The sequence below is a fragment of the Lynx canadensis genome, chromosome F2 (genome assembly GCF_007474595.2).
Source record: "Lynx canadensis isolate LIC74 chromosome F2, mLynCan4.pri.v2, whole genome shotgun sequence".
Taxonomy (NCBI): domain Eukaryota; kingdom Metazoa; phylum Chordata; class Mammalia; order Carnivora; family Felidae; genus Lynx; species Lynx canadensis.
In genome coordinates, this window is record NC_044320.2 from 55,563,751 (window position 1) to 55,586,641 (window position 22,891).

Below are 22,891 nucleotides of genomic sequence, written 5' to 3' on the forward strand. Positions count from 1 at the left end.
ACACACCTATTAGAATGACCAAAATCTAAAACACTGACAAAACCAAATGTTGGCAAGGATGAGTAGCAACAGGAATTTTCATTCATTGGTGTTGGGAATGCAAAATGGTACACCCACTTTGGAAGATGGTTTGGCAGTTTCTTACAAAACTAAACATACTCTTATCCAATCACACTCGTTGATATTTACCCAAAGAAGTTAATAACTTATATCCAAACCAAAGAACTGCACATGGATGTTTATAGCAGCTTTATTAATAATTGTCAAAACTTGGGAAAAACTAAGATGTACTATTGATATAGAAAGATGAGTGTCAGGGGAGATGGGGAAGGAGGGATGAATAAGCAGAGCATGGAGAATTTTTAGGACAGTGAACTATTCTATATGATACTACAATGGTGGAAACATGTCATTATATATTAGTTCAAACCCATAGAATGTACAACACCAAGAGTATATCCTCATGTAAACTGTCAACATAATGATATGTGAATGTAGGTTCATCGCTCGTGTAACTAGTGCACCACTCTGGTGGGGAAATGTTGATGGTGTGTGTGGGGGGCAAGGGTTATGTGAGGTTATCCGTTCTTCTGACTCAATTTTGTCATAAACCTAAAACTGCTCTGAAAAGCTAAATCTATTTTTAAATTTTTAAATAAAACTAAAGAAAGAATAATGTGCTAATATTCCTTGCTACAACACCATCTGGATAACATTTTTATTTTGCACCCACGGCTTTTCATTCCAGCTATGGCATCTCAGTGCCAAATCACCAAAACAAACAAAGCAAAATTTTAAAAAAATTCAGTACACACACACACACACACACACACACACTACCACCACCACTATTACCACCAGTGACAGACTAACGAAATGCTACAATCATTAAGTTAAAAAGTTGTAAGATGTAATTGTTTGAAACAATAAAAGATGTATACAATAACATTCTTTTAAGGTTTGGTTATAAGAAATATTGAATGACAGTTATTCATATATAAATATACATATATAATTATATATTTGTAGAAATTCATTATTTTCATCCAAAATTTCAAGGATTAGCCTCAATTGAGCCAATAGGTTTAATCATGAGTCTGCAGACTTATTTCATAAAGGACCCATACTTAATATTTCTGGCTTTCTGGCAATAAGGATCCTGTCACACTCACTTTTGCCTTCATAGTATGAAAGCAACCATAGACATCAGTAAGTGAATGGACATGGCTGTGTTAAAATAAACTCTTATTTACATAAACAGATGGAAGGCCCACTTGACCAGCAGGCTATAGTTTGCCAAACTCTGATCTTTATAACAAACACTTAACTAGAACTGCTTGGAAACTCATGGAAGAAAATATTAATAATGCTAATCCCCTTGAATTTTTTCTTAAGGGAAGACAACACTCTAATGTCAAGCTCTAAAATTTCTTAACATTTTAGGGTTTTTTAAGTTTGCTTGTTTGTCTGTTTGTTTGTTTTGAGAGAGACAGAAAGAGCGTGAGTAGGAGAGGGGCAAAGAGAAAAGGGAGAATTCCAAGCATGCTCCATGCATGGTCAGCACAGAGCCCGATGTGGAGCTCCAACCCACAAAACAGTGAAATCATGACCTGAGCTGAAATCAAGAGTCAGATGCTCAACCAACTGAGCCACCCAGGCACCCTGATAACATTTAGTTCTTAAGATTACTTAGTTATGGTAGTTAATTTCACTATATCTAAAATGCAAAAATTCACCTTTTCTTTGATTTATAGGAATCAAATTATATTTTAAAACACCCCTACAGCTCATACTAAAAAGAACATTGGTATTAATACTCATAGAATGAGGCATCTCCCAACCAATTAGGAGTTTCTCCACCAGAATATGAGTATATGTACCCATATACTGTTCCTTCCTTATTACACACCAGCAGTCAGTTCTCCAAAGGTTAATCTCTCTCCCAACTGCAACACCACAACCTATCCCTCCTGCTTGCCAAGAACATGTCTCCAGACATTCTCTGCCTTTTCTCCAACATTGCTCTTAATTTTATCCTCTCTACTGGAACATTTCCATCCATTTATTTGTATGCTGTTACTTCTCTTGTCTTTGAAAACAAAACAAAACAAAATCTCTTCACCCCACTTTCTCAAACTGCTATGGCCCATGTTTTCTCTCCTTCAGAGAATTGTCTGTCTCTAGTCACTTTCTACTTCCAATACTGTTTTTGTTGCGGCCACCAATTCTCTCAGCATGTTAAATTCAATGGTTGATTTTTAATAGCATCATATTTGACTTCTCCAAAGCATTTAACATAGTAAAACCCTCTTTTTTCTTGGAAATACTTTCTTCACTTGGCTTCAAGCTCCCCATACACTTGCACTTTTCTCCTACCTAGATTCCTTCTTAGCCTCCTTTGTGATTCCTCCTTTTTCATCGCTTCTCAGCCTTGTGGCTAAGATCAAGTGTGATTCCTCCTTTTTCAGACATCTTCATGTTGAAGTACCCAGGACTCTGTCCTTGAACTTCTCCTGTCTATCTAATCAGTCTCTTGATCTTATGTGCCACTTCTGTAATGACCTTCAGAGTATTTCCAGAATTCAGCTGCTTCTCACCATCTCCACTGCCACCTTCCTGTCAGATCCACTCTCACCTCTGGTCTGAATTGGTGCAATATACTCCCCCAAAGTCTCTTTTTATTGCTTCTTCACTTCCTTCTCCTCCCTCTAGGCTTTTTTCAAGTGTCATCATCATAGTGATCCTGCCTCATCCACCCTATTTAAATGAACAAGACAGGGGTGCCTGGGTGACTCAGTCCAGTGAGCATCCAACTCTTGATTTCAGCTCAGGTCATTTCACCTCACAGTTTGTGGGTTTGAGCCACACATCAGCCTCCACACTGACAGCACAGAGCCTACTTGGGATTCTCTCTTTCCCTCTCTCTCTGCCCTTACCCCAATTGTGCTCATTCTCTCTCTCTCTCTCTCTCTCTCTCTCTCTCTCTCTCTCTCTCAAATTAAATAAATAAACTTAAAAAATAACAAATAAAATAAAATAACAAGACACCCCACAATTCCCCCAACACTTACTATTACCCTGACCCATTTTAATCTTCTTCCTGGTAAGTTTCTAAATTCAATGTAATTTTCAATTATAGTATACCTAGTATATAATTTGCTTTAAAATGATGTTTATTGTCTGTGTCCTCTCTCAAAATATAAGCTCCATAACAGCATTGATTTTTATGTTCCTATCTATTGTTTCCCCAATCAGACAATAGTAGGTTCTCATAGATGTTTTTGAATGAATATATTTATGAAAATGTTTTGTGTGCAAAGATACTATTTTTCCATTCATTAAATATTTATAGTCTCAAAAGACAGGGCACTCCAAAATGTTTTATATAGTTGCTTCTCTCACTCATTATACATACATACACACACACACACACACACACACACACACACACACACATCTTATATCTGTATTTGTAATAAATTACATATGTTAAAATTAATTTATATTGTCATATAATTATATGGAAATATATAAAATAAATTTGCATACATATAAAATAGATATTTAAAATATCTATAGATGATATATAATTTCATATTATATATAATTTATTATAATAAAATCTATCATGATATATATAATATCATGCATGAGATATATATATGCATATATATATATACATGAGATAAGCAGGTAAATAAAATATTCTGAGTGCATACTATATCTTGAGACTATGAATTTTTAAGCATTAGACAAAAAGTATCTTTGCATGCAAAAAAACACTGTGTATAGGATAGACCAGGTATGCTGCACAAACAAGTCACCCTCAAAATCTCAGTGGCCTCACACCACAGAGGATCTTTCCTAGTCTTGCTATGTATGTAACATGAATCTGCAGGGAATTTTATGCCACATAGTCACTGAGGCACCCAAGTTGATCTGAAGCTCTCTAGAATGTTCCTCGTCACTGCGAGAAGGACAGAGACAAGGAGAGCTTTGCAAACTGCTCTTCCATACTTTGATGCAGAAATCAGTTCTGACCACAGGACATTTGCCAGAGTCGCTGATATGGACCTGACTCATTCAAGGTTGCTGGGAAGCAGATGGAGTGTTGGTGAGCACTACTATCTTTAACATAATACCTCATCATAATATTTCTCTTTACTATATCATAATGGCGAGATATGGTGAGCTGTGCACCCTGCTGGAGCCTCTTTAGAGCCTAAGGTACATTGCCAAATGTATGACACCAAGACTTCAATTCAATTCCAGTTTGAATTAGTTCTAAAATGAAAACAACTCAAAACATATAGTGAGCATATGACCAATTAACCAATGAAGCATAGATGTGGTAGTCTTTGACATTCTTTATATTTGACTTTAAGCAATGAACATTTTAAACATTTTTGGCAAGGGTAGCAATCAGTAATGATAATGCTAATAAAAATAATATGCATTAATAAGTGAATATCTACAGTGTTTCAACCACCTTATATACATTGCCTCATTTAACATTATTTTAGCAGTGACTCTTTCAAGACAGATATTATTATCATCATTTGACCAAAGAGAAAATTAAAGTTCTAAGAAGTTAAGTGACTCACTTGCTGAAAGTCACACAGCTAGTACCTTCCAGAGCTAGTATTCAAATCAAATCTGACTGATTCCAAAGCCATTGCATGCAACTGCCTGTATATATTGAAAACTGAAATAATCAGGGGGCATGCCTTATGATTTTGGGGGCCATACAGAGCGATTCCACAAATAAAAGCAATAATTCAATGTCAATATTTACTCAGTAAATTTGAAAATTCAAATCAAATGACTTCCCTGGATTGTTCAATAATAATTATTAACCACAACGAAGTAAGCTAACCTCTTTCTTTCTTTTTTTTTCTTAATTTTTTTTTTAACATTTATTTATTTTTGAGACAGAAAGAGACAGAGCATGAACGGGGGAGGGTCAGAGAGAGGGAGACACAGAATCTGAAGCAGGCTCCAGGCCCTGAGCTGTCAGTACAGATCCGACGCGGGGCTCGAACTCACGGACCACGAGATCATGACCTGAGCCGAAGTCAGTATGCCCAACTGACTGAGCCACCCAGGTGCCCCAACCTCTTTCTTAATATAATGTTAAAAAGAAAAAAAGAAATAAAACATAATAACTCCTTCATTGTCCAAACTGTGAATTAGCCAATAAGCTAGATTTTCAGAAACAAGACAGGCTTCTCATACCACACCTGTCCCTGGTCAGGGTTAGTTCAACTTGTCTCATTAATTAACGTTTATCTATTTCATAATTTCCTCCCCCTGTAACAAATCCTGGATTCAAATCCACCTTCTAAGCTTGCATTTTCTAATCCATATTGAAATCTAACCATATTTCCCCCAGGGCGCAGCTTCCTGGAGTTAAACAGGACACATAATAACACTCCTCTCCATCTGTTTCCACTCCCTTATGTGGTCTACAGCCCTCTCAATTTTTTTCTCCACTACATCTAGGAATCCCTCAGGTGATTATACCTTCGTGCCATCTGCTATCCAGTTCTTCCTGCTGTCAAGCCACTGGGGCCTTTCAAACACAGAAATGACCTTGATCTGAAGTGTTGGAGAAAGCTACCTTCTCAACAGCTAGCTTCACCTTAAGATGCATAAAGCTGATAGATGTGCTTGCTCTAAAATGCCTTAGCTAAGTTCCAGCAATGTCCGTAATTCCTTGTGGATACCTCCCATCCTGAGTTCTGTGCTGTTAGTCTGCTCTGCCTGTCTCCTTCAAATGAATAGCCTGATGTTGGTTTGTCTTTGGACCTTGGGTGCTGCCCTGGAAGAATCTTTGTTTAAACCCGTTACAACCTTCTGACCAGCCTCATCCTTCCCCACAGATATCCTTGCCCTGAGAATACCAAAGCAAACCCTAATTCAATCCATCATGCTGGCTCCTACTTGTCCAGTCTTTGCTCGATGAGAACAATGAGAATGAGGGAGACAGTAGGGAGGGGATTCCTTATAAAGCTACAGGTACATGAACCAAAGCTGTGAGTGCTGCCTCTAAGTCTCCAACGTTGAGCCAGTCACCTTTCCCTCCAAAAGAGTGGCTGCAATTGCTTGCTTAGTGATTAAATCCAGGTCAAAAATTTGTGGTTGGTGGTGTTATTTTGTTACTGTTGTTCTTATGTTGCTTTTCATCCACCTACTAAGATGGTTAAACTTGAATACTTTTATATGGAAAATACATTTCCAGTGTGTTTGTCCCTTACCACTTCAGACATAAGGGCTTATAAATCTTGCTCTAAAATTTGTTGGGATTCACCAGGGTCATCTTGTGATCATAAGGTCCTAGAGAGATGCTAATGAATCTAAGCTTTTGTTTAGTGCCTGGCCTTTTGTGTAGCCTCTTTTGAGCAGGAGACCACAGAGTTAGGTTAGAGAATGATCTTGAAAACAGTTCTTTCAGTGACTCGCATTAACCCCACAAATCATTCTTGAGCCCTTCAAATGTGTGTCTTCAGTTCCTACTGTTTCTTTAATTCTTATTCTCCCTTTCTGCTCTCCTACCAGCATTTGGGAGAGCAGTTTTCCTTCTATTTGTCAGGCTTAACTCCTTGTCCTATTTTTTATTCCATCTCAATCTTCTCTTGGAACCTGATCTCGCTCTTCAATCATTCTATCACCAATAGCGTTTTCCCTTCTGCCTACAATAAATTCTGTCTTCACTATTTTTTAAAGCCAGAAAATTTATCCTCAGCCATATGACCCCTTAAGCTACTGCTTCATTTCATTTATTTCTTTTCCCCTGAACAATGTGAAAGAATCGTATTTCCCCAGCTTTAATTCCACACTGTTTTTAGTACTTCACCTATCGAAAGCTAACTTCACCCTAGCCACTCTTCTGAAACTGGCCTCTCAATGATCAGCAAGGATTACAAAATCGGTGGACCTTTTTCAGAAATGATAGTGACTTTACAACTTTTGATACTGCTTTCTTTTTAAAAATCGTCCTCGGGGCGCCTGGGTGGCTCAGTCGGTTAAGCAGCGGACTTCGGCTCAGGTCATGATCTCACAGGCCGTGAGTTCGAGGCCCGCATCGGGCTCTGTGCTGACAGCTCAGAGCCTGGAGCCTGTTACAGATTCTGTGTCTCCCTCCTTCTCTGACCCTCCCCCATTCATGCTCTGTCTCTAAAAGAAAAGAAAAGAAAAGAAAAGAAAAGAAAAGAAAAGAAAAGAAAAGAAAAGAAAATCGTCCTGTACTTCTGAGACACTATAATGCCCAGATTTCCTTTCTGCCCTGGGCATTCTTGACCTCCTTCTCTGGTTCAGCCTTGGATTCCCGAAATCAAGCATTCTCTAAAGTTTTGTCCTCAAGTCTTTCCTCCTCTCTTTCTAGCTTCCCCTTTTATTATTCTCATTCCAACTCCCAACATTTTTTAAGTTGCCCTTTAGGAGTTGTGGCCAATGCATAAGGTAAAAATACAGTATATGAGATAAGGTCCGAAAGGAGAAAGGCAACATTTTCATTATTTAGAAATCATGTGATTGTGTACATAGAAAATCCAAGTGACTTTGCAGATGAACTGTTAACCTGAGAGATTTCATCAATGTTGTTGGACCCAGTGCCAACATACAAAAGTCAAAACAGGTAAAAGTGTAATAAATGTAATAATAAAGCACCTATCACAATAAGAAGAGAATATAAAATTCCCAAGGAAATCCAATAGAAATGTGAAAGATCTTTAAAGACATTTTTAAAAAAAGAAGAAGAGGGGCACCTGGGTGGCTCAGTTGGTTAAGCGTCTGACTTCAGCCCAGTCATGTTTTAGCGGTTTCTGAGTTGGAGCCCCATGTCAGGCTGTGTGCTGATAGCTCAGAGCCTGGAGCCTGCTTCAAATTCTGTGTCTCTGTCTCTCTCTGCCTCTCCCCCACCCAGGCTCTGTCTCTCTCCCCCTCTCATGCTCTCTCTCTCCCTCTCAAGAATAAACATTTTTAAAAAAGAAGAAACGGAGATACATATTTTATTAGTGAATGAGAATTGTATTGCCACCAAAAAATGTGGCAATTTTCCCAAATTATTCTTTAAAAATTTCAACTTAAACCAAATACAACACAGTTCATCATGAAACTGAAGCTGATTCTAAAGTCTATATGGAGCTATTAAAGGCTAAGAACAGATAAGATTATTTTGAAGAAGAAAAGGAATGAAGGAACACATGTCCTAGAATTAATGTAATGCTATAGCATTGTAGAGAGCATGATATTGTTAAAGGAATAGACAAATATGACAAATAGGAGAAGGAGGAAGTACTGAAGCAGATGCATAAATATATAGAAACTGGGCATGTGACAGACATACATTATATTGGCACAATTAAATAGTCATATTTTCAAAAATATATATCTATCACACATAATATATAAATATACACAAATTGTACCTGTAAATTTTTGTTTCTTGGGGTGAAAAAGATCTGAGACAAATACGTTAATAAAATTTTCAACCCAAGTAGTAGGTGCCTTAATATCTATAAATTTATGTGTTTGAAATATTTCACATTGAAAAATAACAACAGAATAATACATTTTAATGCTTAGTTATTGGGTATTTTTTAGAAGGTGATAAGACAAAATGTGTAGTCATTAAGGATTCATACTTTTTTATAGAGTTTTTTAATAAAAGAGGAAAATTATCAGGATTATTTTCTTAGAAAATGTTCTGAAAATTATTTTAAAAAACACTATTTTTTAAATCTTAAAGAATCTTGGGTGAAAATGTATATATATTATCAGTATATATATTAGTATATATATAGTATATACTATATGTATATGTATATATAGTATATATATAGTATATATAGTATATATATAGTATATATATGTGTATATATATATATAGTATATATATATATATATATATATATATTAGTATATTATTAGTGGTGAAGGCCATAAGTTAGTTCACCAATTTGAATCATGCTATATTTTACTTAAGAACCAGAAATCTAGATCTTTTACATATTTTGATTGACTTCCTTAATTTTCTGCTATTTGCTACTTGACATATAGTTTTGTGTTTCTACATATATTTTGTACTTATAACTAAACCAGTGTAATCAATTCCTCAAGAAAATTCTACAAATCAGAAATGTAGAAATAATTTTATGTTCATATTCAGGAGTATAGTGAAAAAATTGGAAAATGGCTCCAAATTATTTTTTTCTGAAAATATAATAATAACTTAATAACTTAGCTATTAACAATCTTCATTCTTAATGGTGAGTCACAAGAGGCAGTAAAAATATTTCTATCTCCAGTCCTCAGTGGAATACTACTTGGCAATGAGAAAGAATGAAATATGGCCTTTTGTAGCAACGCGGATGGAACTGGAGAGTGTCATGCTAAGTGAAATAAGTCATACAGAGAAAGACAGATACCATATGTTTTCACTCTTATGTGGATCCTGAGAAACTTAACAGAAGACCATGGGGGAGGGGAAGGAAAAAAAAAAAAGAGAGGGAGGGAGCCAAACTCTAAGAGACTCTTAAAAACTGAGAATAAACTGAGGGTTGATGGGGAGTGGGAGGGAGCGAAGGGTGGGTGATGGGCATTGAGGAGGGCATCTGTTGGGATGAGCACTGGGTGTTGTATGGAAACCAATTTGACAATAAATTTCATATTAAAATAATAATAGTAATAATAATAATAATACTAAAGCTCACATACCTCCTTCAAAAAATAAATATTTCTACCTCCAGTTCTAAATTTTTCCCTGAGGTCCAGATTTCTGTACACAAGTGTATACTCCATACTGTACTAGGTAGAATATCAAAAAGATGTCTTAACCTCAAAAGAGCCAAAACTCTTCACAGCTGCACCCCACTGCACCAGACCTGTTCTTTCCCAAATCTTCCCCATCTCAGTATGTTATTCCTTTATCCATCCAAGAGTCAACCCATAGCAACTATCCTTGATTTTTCTTTTTCTCTAACCCCAATAGCAAAGCAATCAGTACACTGTGACAGCTCTACCTTCAAAACCTTCCCAGAATCCCCTGCTTTTCCATGCCTGTTGCTAGCTTGCTTGTCCAAAGTTCCATCATCATTCACCTAGCCATTTTAACAGACAGATAAATGACCTCCTTACTTCCCTCTTACTTCTTTATCCATTTTTTGAGAGACAGAGAGAGAGAGAGAGAGAGAGAGCGAGCATGAGTATGTGCATGAGTGGGAGACGGGCAGAGGAAGAGGGAGGATGAGACAGAGAGTCCCAAGTAGGCTCCACGCCTGGTGTGGAACCCAACGGAGGGTTCAATCTCATGACCATGAGATCATGACCTGAGCTGAAATCAAGAGTCTGACGCTTAACCCACTGTGCCACCCAGGTGTCCCTATATCCATTTTTCATACTAGTAAAATCACTAGAGTGATTTTTTTTAATGTAAACCACATCAAATAACTTGACTTCTGCTCTAAACCAAATTCAAAATCCTTTCCGTGTTCTGAGAAGCTTACACAAGCCTAATTCAGCCAAACTTCAATCTCTTCTGCTATTGCTTCCCTTTCTCCATTCCTTATCCAGTAAAGTACAGACACTGCAATCATCCTCTTGCTTTTCCGATACCAGAAGACTTAAGGCTTCTGAATTTATTACTCATTCATTCCTATGTTCCCTGGTCATTACTGGCCAGCATCTTGTCTTATCTCCTCTAAGATACTGCCTCTTCAGCCCTTTCCGGACCACTGAAACAATAGTACTGCTCCTCGGTCATGCTAATATCTCACGGTGCTAGAATTTTTATTTCTTCACATCTCCAATCACTGCCTTCAATGATCTTGTCAATTTCTTTGTCTACTTGTGGACTATCTTCCCTAAGTAGAAATTGGGCTTTACAGAAGAGGAAGACCATCTGTGTTGTTCACCACTTTATTCCCAGGTCACAAAACACTGCCTGGCACATCAACTAGACCCTCAAATGCAGGTCCTCAAAACACTACCTGGCCCTCAAAACTATTTGGTTAAAAAGTGAATTCTAAAAAAAAAAATCAGGAACCATAATATCATGTCTGACATTACTAGTATTTAACGTTTCTGATATTCTATCTATTGCAATAAAACATGAGACTCATAGAAAGATAGCTTGAAGGATAAACAAGGTTAACCAGGAAATATCTATACCATTTATCATTTAAGATACATGTATTTATACATGTGTAGATACATATATATATACATTTATTATATGCACACAAATATTCACATGTAACCAGGAAATATTTAAATATATAATATGTAACATTATAGTTTTTGTGTAAGTAAAAATTACTTAACTGCATGGGGGAAATACATTTACTTCACTTCTTACAACTAGATACATTTTGATATGTCAAAAAATTGAATATAAAAATCAAACTTCAAGATACTGGGTAAAACTATGGGAGTTTTTTGTACCTCGAGATGAGGAAAGATTTCTAAACATCAAAAAATAATGAAAATAAAAATAATAGAAGTCACAAAGTATAAGACTGTTGGATTTGGTTACATAAAAATTTAAATTTCTATTTATTAAAAATAATATCAAATTAAAAACAAAAATTGACTTCCAAAAATGTTTTTCCAATTTATAACAGAAAATGTTTAATATAATTAATATATTAAAGTCATATAAATCCAAAAGAAAAATAGGTTAAGTGTGTAAAGTATCAAATTTATAAAAATAGAACCACCATGTACATGGAAAAGATATTTACTATCATAATTCAAATCTACATGTTATAAAAACAAGGTACTAGATGTGTGCTCATGCATACATGGTGAAATTATAAATTTATCACTTTATTTCTGGAAAAAAATAGCAAATTATGTCAAAGGTTTTGACAAGCTCTTGGCTTTGACCTATTCTACTTCTGTTCCTTTTTCTTGAATAAGTAGAGATGCATAGATTTAAGTTTAAGGGGGTTTGTTGGAAAGTAACAAAATATAAAAATGTGAAAACATCTAAAAATCACACAATTAGGGAACTTCTTTAAAAAAATGCCACATCAGTGGCATCTGAGTGGCTCAGTTGGTTAAGCATCCAACTCTTGATTTCTGTTTGGGTTATGATCTCATTATTCATGGAATCGAGGCCCTTGTGAGGCTCTGAGCTGACAGCGTGGAGCCTGCTTGGGATTCTCTCTCTCTCTCTCTCTCTCTCTCTCTCTCTCTCTCTCCTTACTCCCCTTCCCCGCACACATGTGTTCTCTCTGTCTCAAAATAAATGAATAAACTTTTAAAAAGTAATGCCACATCAACAGAAGACTGTCAAAATAATACTTTGGCACAACTTTTAGCAACATGGATGGGGTGTTTTCAGTATCCAGAATAAAAAAAAATCTTTATTACATCCATATGGTATGAATTAGTTAGGATAGGTTGGGTTAAACTGTAGTAGCAAATATGCTTCCAAATTTCACGATTTAAATTAGAGTTTATTTGTTACTCTCACTACATGTACAACGTGGGTCAGCAAGGGGTATTTACTCATGGGGGTCACTTGTGGACTTGGACTGATGAGGATCCATCTCAACAAACAGATGTTTCTATAAGCATCGTGGTAGATAAAGAGAATCATGAGGAATCATGCATTGGCTCATACTACACTTTTCTTCACATTTTACTGCTCAAAATAAGTGATATGGGAACATCTACCTTAAAAATGGGTGGGAAATGCAACCATGCGTGTCCCAGAATAGCTTTATGTTTCCCAAGTTTAAAAAATATATTCACAGGTGCCTGGGTGGTTCAGTCAGTTGAGCATCCAAGTCTTTATTTTGGCTCAGGTCATGATCCCAGCATCATGGGATCAAACCCTGCATCAGGCTCTGTGCTGAGAGTGGAGTCTGTTTGAGATTCTTTCTCTCTCTCTCTCTTTCTCTCTCTCTCTCTCTCTCTCTCCCCTTCTGACCCTCCCCTCCCCACTTGCATGCTCTCTCTCTCTCTCTCTCAAAAAATTTAAAAATAATTAAAAATATGTATACATTTAGAAAAACTCTTTTATGGTGTTGTAGTTCCAATGTTGTGTGATGGGTTCAGAAATATGCATTTAATGATTATGCTTCATACTCTAATATCTATCACGTATATCAAATATTATATCTAAAAAGATAATACAGTAAAAATGGAAAAATAAAAATAATCACATGACTGGACCAGGAAGTTTAGGTGTTTAGAAGCAGCCACTGACTTGATGATCTGCCTCATATTTCAGTTCCCCTGGAATTATTACGCTACTTTCTTCTAATTAAAAAAAAAAACAGATATATAGTCTTTCGTCTTCAGATAGCAAGTCTGCCTCCCTATTGTCAATATGTTTGAACTACATACTTATTGCCAGTCTATCTGACTTCACTCATTTGTTTATTGATTCATTCAATCATTTAGTCAATCACCAGAGATTTATGTAGCATGTATAAGTCAAGACCTATGTTAGATTTTGAGGATGTAATAATAAAAAAACCAACTTCACTTTGCTGTGGTAGCAATAGCCATGAAATATAAAATTATGAAAAAAGTGAAGTACAATAATAAAATCAAATCCATTATTCTTGTGGTACGGGAGACATGATAAAATCTGCTTAGAGGGATTGGGAAAGAACTTTATGGAACTGATAATTCATTTGGGACTTAAAGAATAATTTATGTATCACCTCAGGACTTGGAAAAAAAGAGTATTCATGAATATTCCTATGTAACAGGATCCTCATATAGACTGGCATAAAGAGAATACAAGTCTTAAAAAAGGAAAGAACACCAGAATATGAGACTAAAGGAAGCAAAAAGGGCTTAATTCTTTTAAAGTGAGAAAACTGATTATTCATAATTGAGCCGCTTTGTTTTAGTTTTGTTTTTCACTTTCTGAATGTAAACTTTGAGAGTAAGTCTTCAAATGAGTTCATACTTGAATGTTATCCCAAGAAGTTTGTTTTTGTTTTGCTTTTTTATTTTTTTTTAATTTTTTTTAACGTTTATTTATTTTTGAGACAGAGAGAGACAAAGCATGAACGGGGGAGGGTCAGAGAGAGAGAGACACAGAATCTGAAACAGGCTCCAGGCTCTGAGCTGTCAGCACAGAGCCCAACGCGGGGCTCGAACTCATGGACCGCGAGATCATGACCTGAGCCGAAGTCGGACGCTTAACCAACGGAGCCACCCAGGAGCCCCTGTTTTGCTTTTTTAATACAGGAATTCACTGGGGTTAAAATAGGGAGTAACACAGTGACTGATTTATATAACTTAAGATCATTTTGACAGTCATTGGATGACAGATTGGCTGAAAGCAATATTAAGCTGGGACACCATTTAGAAGGACATCACACTAGTTCTGGGGTCAAGAAACAGTGAGATCCTAAACTAAGTTGAAGCAGTGGTGATAGACAGGAGTATTTGCAGACAAATTTAGGGGATAAAGTGGTAATTGTTCACATGAGGAGCATGGGAGGGAATTTACAGATGAGAAGGTTAAAAAAGAGGGAAGGCTTAAACATGACCCTTAAGATTTGGATTTGATAACCAAGTGGAATTTTGGTGCCAATGATCATGAGAGAAAATATAGAAGGAGGGAGAGGTCATCAAGTTGTGAGGTTTGGGAAGGGCTAATGAAGACTTCTGCATAACATATAGGGAGTAAATGTACTTACAAAGCATTGTTTAGATTAAGTTGAATCAACCTTTTCAAATCCATTCACATAGACCAAACAAATTGAGCCTCATAACTCCTGGCCTATGTGGTGGTACTACTTTACAGCTTTTCAGGTACATTGCTGAAAGACACTGTGGAAGAAAAATCCTCTTAGTGAGCAGAACTAGGAATAGTTCACCTGGTTGTTCATTTTCCTTGGAAAGGAAAATGGTTAGAGGTATTAATCTGTATATTTTAATGGGCTGAGGCCAGCAGGACTTGGAAGAAACATAATTAGAATAAGTGGTGACAAAAAAGTATGGGGAAGAGGCATGTGGAGGAACCTCTATAAATGGGCAAATTAGGTGAAGATATTTGTGTCAAAGAATGACCTTAGTAGAGAAAGATTTTAATAATCAAGCATAGAAAATGGACCACTGAGTGGATACCAGTTACCTTTTCCCCAGAGACTCCTATCATGGCCCGATGGCCTCAAGAACAAAGTCACCATGGTGGCAGGAATGGAGGTTATGCATGGGCTCACCAACATGGGCTTTCACTCCTTGACCAAGGTCAGCCTGGCTACCTCCAGTTCTGAGTGCCCATTCTGCCCACAGCAGAGGCCTATGCTATATCACCAATATGGAACTATTCCCCAAGATCAACTAGCTACCTGATAGCAGGCTGATTTCAGTGTACTGCTTCCATTATGGAAGGTGCTTTACTCTTATCAAAATGGACATTTACTCTGGATAGAGATTTGCTTTCTCTGCATGCAATACCAAAACTATCATCTGTGCACTTATAGAATATCTTATCCACTATCATGGCATTCCACACAGCATTGCTTTGGTCAAGCAATTTACTTCACAACAGTTAAATGTGACAATGGGCTGATGCTCATTGAATTCACTAGCCCTGATGTGTTCCCTATCATCCTGAAGCAGCTAGTCTGATGGAATGATGGAATGGCCTTATAGATTCAGTTACAGGGACATCTCGGTGGCTCAGCAGCTAACTGTCCTACTCTTGATTTCAGCTCAGGTCATGATCTCGTGGCTCATGGGTTTGAGTCTCACATCAGACTCCACCCTGAGAGTATGGAGCCTGCTTGGGATTATCTTTCTCTCCCTCTGTCTCTGCTCCTCCCTCCTGCCTCAAAATAAATAAATAAACTTAAAAAAAATATTCCAGCTAGGTGGTGGTATGTTGCAAGACTGGGGCAAGGTTCTCCAGGAGGGTGTATATCCCCTGAAGTACTGTCCAATATATATTTCCATACCCAGAATCATGAATCCCCAAATGAAGGGATAGAAATGGGAGTAACTCCACTCATTATTATCCTGAGTGATCTACCAGCAAAATTATTGCTTCCTGTCCTCTCAACTGTAAGCTCTGATGGTCTAGAGATCTTAGTTCCAAAGAGCAATATTTCAATCAGGAGACACAATAATAATGACATTGTAGTGAATGTTAACCATCTACTTTGGGCTCCTCATGCTTCTTCCTCAACAGGCAAGAAAGGGGTTACCCTATTGGCTGAGGTTATTAATCCTTAAGGATCCTTATTATCAAGGACATTAGGTTGATACCTGGAGGAAGGAAGGGATATCTTGAATACAGGAGATCCCTTAGAGTATCTCTTAGTACTTCAATGTTTTGTGATTAAATGAAAAACTACAACCTGTTTCAGGCAGGTGTGCTAATGGCCCAAAACTTTAGACATGAAAGTTTAGGCCATCCCAGTGGCCAAAGAACTATGACCAACCGAGATGCTTGTTGAGGGCAAAGGGAATATGGAATGGATAGTGGAAAAAAGTAATTATAAATACAATCTATAATCATCAGACCAGTTTCAGGAAGAAGGAGTATAATACTATGAATATTCCTTATTTAATTTTGAATAAGTATGCATATATATTAGCCAAACATTTTTGTTTTTCCTCTCTTATCCCTCATCATCGAATATGAGATGTTACTATTAGTTACCTTTATATAACAGTGAGTTACAGGATATCAAGGGATAACAGTGAATATCACTCAAGAACTTTGTATCTTCTTCTGTGGAAAAATAAAAGTATCTTTTCATTTTTAAGTAGAATAGTTGTATCCTGGTAGGTGGAATTATGACTTTGTTATTGGCTTTATTTGGATTTTAAGTATGGGTTAAGGAAATGCATATAGATGTGGTGGTGTTTTTGTTGTGTCAACTTGACTAGGCTTCAGACCCCAGGTATTCAAATACAAATCTAGGTATTGGTGTTGAAGTACTTTGTAGATGTAATTAAAGTCTATAATTAATTGATTTTAAGGAAGGGAGATTATTCTAGATAATCTAGCTGGACCTGAGTCAATCAGTTGAAAGGCCTTAAAAACAGGGCTGAGGTTTCCTGAGAGAAGAAATTCTGCCTGCAGACGATAGCTTTGACTGTACCCAAGAATCCCAGTCTGCTCTTCTTAGTGGCTAGCCCAGTGGGCTTTGGTATTGCCCAGACATGTCCCGTAAGCTAACTTACTGCAGTAACTTCCTCAGTATGTATCTTCTAATGGTTTTGTTTCTTTGGTTGACTCCTAAGTGATGCAAACAGGAAGCACATGTCTGCTGTGATCACAACTTAGTAGACTATATACCAACAGGTATGAGAAAACTGTGGGACTAGACTAAATCTGAAATGATGATGATAAAAAAGTCAAACAAAAATGAAAATATTTATTAACAATATATTCTTTATGCACGGTTTGATCAAATTTGTCTTCTTTCTGAGAACCATCCTCTGAAAACTTCAGCTGTGGGAAATTAAGCAAATCCCAGCAAAGAGGTGGCATGTTGTCTTATAAATTATTGAATCTGTCAGTTATTGAATTTGTTTTCTATAAACTCATTTCTAAGATGACTTCGCTTGCCTAGCATGAAGCCAAGCTCAGATTCATTTTTTATGTGGCAAATTTCAGGAAGCATTTTATTTGACCAATGATGGAGGGCAACCCAGTCCACTGCTTGGCTTTATCAGGATTTTATTAAATCTCCTCTGAGGCTCCTCAGATTTTCACTTTTAGAAATAAATAATGCTTTAGGCCTTGCTTAAATCATTTTCATTATTTTGGGGTGCTTTTTAAATGATTTATGTTATGGTGCTTTAGTTGTTGACCTTATTTATGATGGCCATAATACAATTCTCTGTATTTCCTGTAAAATAATAATAATGATGCCAATATGTTGAGGGGTTACAACATGCAAGGTGCTCTGCTAAATTCACTATAGTGATTGCCTCATTTAACCCTCAAAAGTCCTTTGAGGTAGGTACTGTCATTATTCCCAATTCATAGATGAAAAAGTAGAAGCACAGAGAAGGGAAAAATAACCGGCCACAGGTTACATAACTAATAGACTCAGTCTGTACAAGTAGAACTCATGTTCTTAACCACTGTGGGTTACTGTGATTAATTTAGAGGGAAAAGGAAATTAAGTATTTTTTAATTTCATAATTGGTTAATGTCCTAATGACTGACTTTTAAGATGAATACATTAAATGTATTATTCACTCCAAAAGCAAACAAAACTAGCTTGTTTTTGTTGGTATTCCCAGGAGTTTTTTCCCGAAAATTGATAATGCATAATAAAGCATTCTCATTCCTGATTCATAACACGACAGAATATATTCTGTTTTCAAACTTCCAAGAACAATAAAAAATTTTTCTTGACTTACCAATATTTTAATAGTAGAAGACAGGTATTCTAATTAATGACTGGCCTTTCCCTCTTTCTTTCCTTCTTCTCTTTCCTTCCTTCTTTGCTGCTATTATTTCACTTTTGAAGAGTACTTGTGGATGCTTCCCTTACCCAACTTTAGAAATGTATAGACCTTTCTTGAAGTCAAGATTAGTTATGCAGTCATTGCAAGCCTGAGTGAAACTTACAAACAAATAAACACTGTTCCCATCTTCCTGACCATGATGTCTCTCTGAGAAGCTCTTGTTCCCTCTTTTCCTTTTGAGAAAGAAATGAAATTCTTCACACATATTAATGCCTTTACTAGATTAGACTTACTGGAGGTTTATGCCGCAGCACCATGGCTCAATATCTCTTGAAGATGTGTCTTCTCTCTTCTCTCTCCTTTTCTTTATCTCTACCTTTTGTTTCATCTCCGTACCTGTTTGTATGAAAGTACGTCTTCCTCTCTGACTCCTCCCTTGGCTGACATCCATTCTTTCCCATTCAAGGGAGGAAATTTAGGAAAAAGGACTAGTAAAGGAACATAGAGTGATATTGAGCAAGACTAGAAGTGCTGAATTTCTCTAGGGAGATAATGAATCAAGCAGAAATAGTCTAGTATGGTTCTTCTTCCTCAGCCCAAGGATGCAAACCTGTTCTTCATAATGACTCTGGTGGGAGAAAAATAAAAGAGCAGAGAGAAGGGCTCAGTCATGTTTGGTATTGTACAACATGGAAGAGGATCAGTATAATTTGCTTTCTCAGTTTGGAATATAAGCTACAAATAGCAATTGTAGACAGCACTGCCCTAAACTGAGAGATATCCATGGGTTTCCAATGCAGTCTAGTTCTAACTCTGAATGATTCATGAGAGCGGGTACTCAGTTGCCAGGCTCCTCATCTATAATAAGCCTAACTCTTTCAAGGGACACTGATAAACCTTTGTATAGCTGTATTGACTGACTAAATGTTCTCCTTTAATAGGGTAGACAAAAGGGATTTAAATAGATGGCACTTGAAATACCCTCCAGTTAGAGATGGTCTTATAATAAATGTATCCTTATTAACTATCACAGAATGTAAAGCCTGAGGTGACCAAGTAAGATCGAAAGCCATGTGCCCTCACAAACAGCTGAGATGAGGAGCACTACCCTCAAAACACCATGAAATGTAGGACAGGGATTAATAACACGTTTTCAGGAGTCAGACCACCCGGTTTCAAATCTGACTTTATGTTCCACCTACCGTGCCACTGCAACCACTCAGAGAATTTCTTTTTACTTCTGTACGTCAGCAATAATACTTCCCTTATAGGTGTGCAAAAATTGAATGAGGTAATGTGTGTGAGATATTGACTCACTGCCCAGCACATAAAAACAGCTTAGTGGAGGTTAACATAATTAAGGGAAGAGAAAGATTTACAGTTGCTTTCAACACTGAAGGATATGCTTTTTTTCTCTCTTTTTTTAATTTTTAATTTAATTTTTAATTTTTTAAAATTTACATCCAAATTAGTTAGCCTATAGTGCAACAATGATTTCAGGAGTAGATTCCGTGGTGCCCCTTACCCATTTAGCCCATCCCCCCTCCCACAACCCCTCCAGCAACCCTCAGTTTGTTCTCCATATTTATGAGTCTCTTCTGTTTTGTCCCCCTCCCTGTTTTTATGTTATTTTTGTTTCCCTTCCCTTATGTTCATCTGTTTTTTTAATGAATTGAGGTGAATTTTTAAGAGAAAGACTTTAAGATAGACGTAGCATTTCATAGTTATCCTGAGGCTCTAACTTAGCGTTCTAGTTGTTTATTTACTTCTCTGTGTCACCTTCTCCAAATTCCATTAGCTGGGACAAGGACTCTGTTTTCTCCCTCTTGTATTCTCATCACGGCCACCATGTACAGCATATAATATAGTGTTAGTGTAAAGAAAGACGGTGACTAGATATAGTATTATGTTGGTTTTAACTACTCACTTTTTCCCCAAAATATATGATTTTCCAATAGGAGATCATGATATTTTTACTTATTTCGTTTTCTTTTTTAAATTCATTTTTTAACTTTGTACTTGAAAACATTTTCAGATTCACAAGAAGTTGCAGCGATAGTACAGGAAGTGCCATGTACCCTTCACCCAGTCTTCCCCAGATAGTTGTTGCCAACATCAAACCCAGGAAACTGACATTAGTACCATGTGTATGTAACTATATGCTATTTAATCACATGTGACAGCTTGTGTAACCACCACCACAATCAAAATATATAACTATTGCATCACCCCAAAGATCTCCCTCATTTTACCATTTCATAGTCACTTCCATTTCCTTGTTTTTCTTTCCTCAATCTCTGGAAGCCACTAGTTGGTTCTCCATCTCTACCGTTTTGTCATTTTGAGAGTGCTATCTCAATATAATCATGTAATATGTGATTGTTTTTAGGACTAGATTTTTTTTTCATTTACCATAATGCGCTTGAGAACTAAGTTGTTGTTGCACATATTAATAGTTTGTTCCTTTACAATATTGAGTGATAGTTTTTGTATGGATGCACCATAGCTACCATGGCTTATTTAGCCATTAACTCATTAAAGCCTATCTAGATTGTTTACAGTTTTCTGCCTATTAAAAATAAAGGAACTTGGCACAAAAACAGACACACAGACCAATGGAATAGAATAGAAACCCCAGAACTAGACCCACAAACGTATGGCCAACTCATCTTTGACAAAGCAGGAAAGAACATCCAATGGAAAAAAGACAGCCTCTTTAACAAATGGTGCTGGGAGAACTGGACAGCAACATGCAGAAGGTTGAAACTAGACCACTTTCTCACACCATTTACAAAAATAAACTCAAAATGGATAAAGGACCTAAATGTGAGACAGGAAACCATCAAAACCTTAGAGGAGAAAGCAGGAAAAGACCTCTCTGACCTCAGCCGTAGCAATCTCTTACTCGACACATCCCCAAAGGCAAGGGAATTAAAAGCAAAAGTGAATTACTGGGACCTTATGAAGATAAAAAGCTTCTGCACAGCAAAGGAAACAACCAACAAAACTAAAAGGCAACCAACGGAATGGGAAAAGATATTTGCAAATGACATATCGGACAAAGGGCTAGTATCTAAAATCTATAAAGAGCTCACCAAACTCCACACCCGAAAAACAAATAACCCAGTGAAGAAATGGGCAGAAAACATGAATAGACACTTCTCTAAAGAAGACATCCAGATGGCCAACAGGCACATGAAAAGATGTTCAGCGTCGCTCCTTATCAGGGAAATACAAATCAAAACCACACTCAGGTATCACCTCATGCCAGTCAGAGTGGCCAAAATGAACAAATCAGGAGACTATAGATGCTGGAGAGGATGTGGAGAAACGGGAACCCTCTTGCACTGTTGGTGGGAATGCAAATTGGTGCAGCCGCTCTGGAAAGCAGTGTGGAGGTTCCTCAGAAAATTAAAAATAGACCTACCCTATGACCCAGCAATAGCACTGCTAGGAATTTATCCAAGGGATACAGGAGTACTGATGCATAGGGGCACTTGTACCCCAATGTTTATAGCAGCACTCTCAACAATAGCCAAATTATGGAAAGAGCCTAAATGTCCATCAACTGATGAATGGATAAAGAAATTGTGGTATATATACACAATGGAGTACTATGTGGCAATGAGAAAAAATGAAATATGGCCTTTTGTAGCAACGTGGATGGAACTGGAGAGTGTAATGCTAAGTGAAATAAGCCATACAGAGAAAGACAGATACCACATGGTTTCACTCTTATGTGGATCCTGAGAAACTAAACAGGAACCCATGGGGGAGGGGAAGGAAAAAAAAAAAAAAAGAGGTTAGAGTGGGAGAGAGCCAAAGCATAAGAGACTGTTAAAAACTGAGAACAAACTGAGGGTTGATGGGGGGTGGGAGGGAGGGGAGGGTGGGTGATGGGTATTGAGGAGGGCACCTTTTGGGATGAGCACTGGGTGTTGTATGGAAACCAATTTGTCAATAAATTTCATATATATAAAAAATAAAAAAATAAAATAAAATAAAATAAAAATAAATAAATAAATAAATAAATAAAATTCTATCTAGTAATTTAAACATCTGGGCCCACTAAAAAAAAAAATAAATAAATAAAGGAACTATGAACATTTGGGTATGCAGGAGTTTTTTTGTTATATATATATATATATATATATATATTACTTTTTTAAATGTTTATTTTTGAGAGACAGAGACAGAGACAGAGTGTGAGCAGGGGAGGGGCAGAGAGAGAGGGAGACACAGAATATGAAGCAGGCTTCATGCTCTGAGTTGTCAGCACAGAGCCTGACACAGGACTCAAACTCACAAACCATGAGGTCATAACCTGAGCCGAAGTCAGATGCTTAACTGACTGAGCCACCCAGGCACTCCTATATATCTTTTAAACCTTTATTTATTATGAGAGAGAGAAGAGAGCACATGTGAGGGAAAGGGGGAGAGAGAGAAAGAGAGAGAGACAGAGAGAGGGAATCTCAAGCAGGACTCA

The 22,891-nt window shown here is 36.9% G+C and overlaps 1 long non-coding RNA gene across 1 annotated transcript in view; it reads right to left on the minus strand.

The window, feature by feature from the left end:
• LOC116737874 overlaps nt 1-19,843 on the minus strand; it is a 69,683-nt gene extending 49,840 nt beyond the window's left edge. Inside the window, exon 1 of the long non-coding RNA XR_004343162.1 lies at nt 18,699-19,843. This is a non-coding gene — a long non-coding RNA (uncharacterized LOC116737874). The remainder of the gene's footprint in view (nt 1-18,698) is intronic.
• Nucleotides 19,844-22,891: the final 3,048 nt, after the last annotated feature.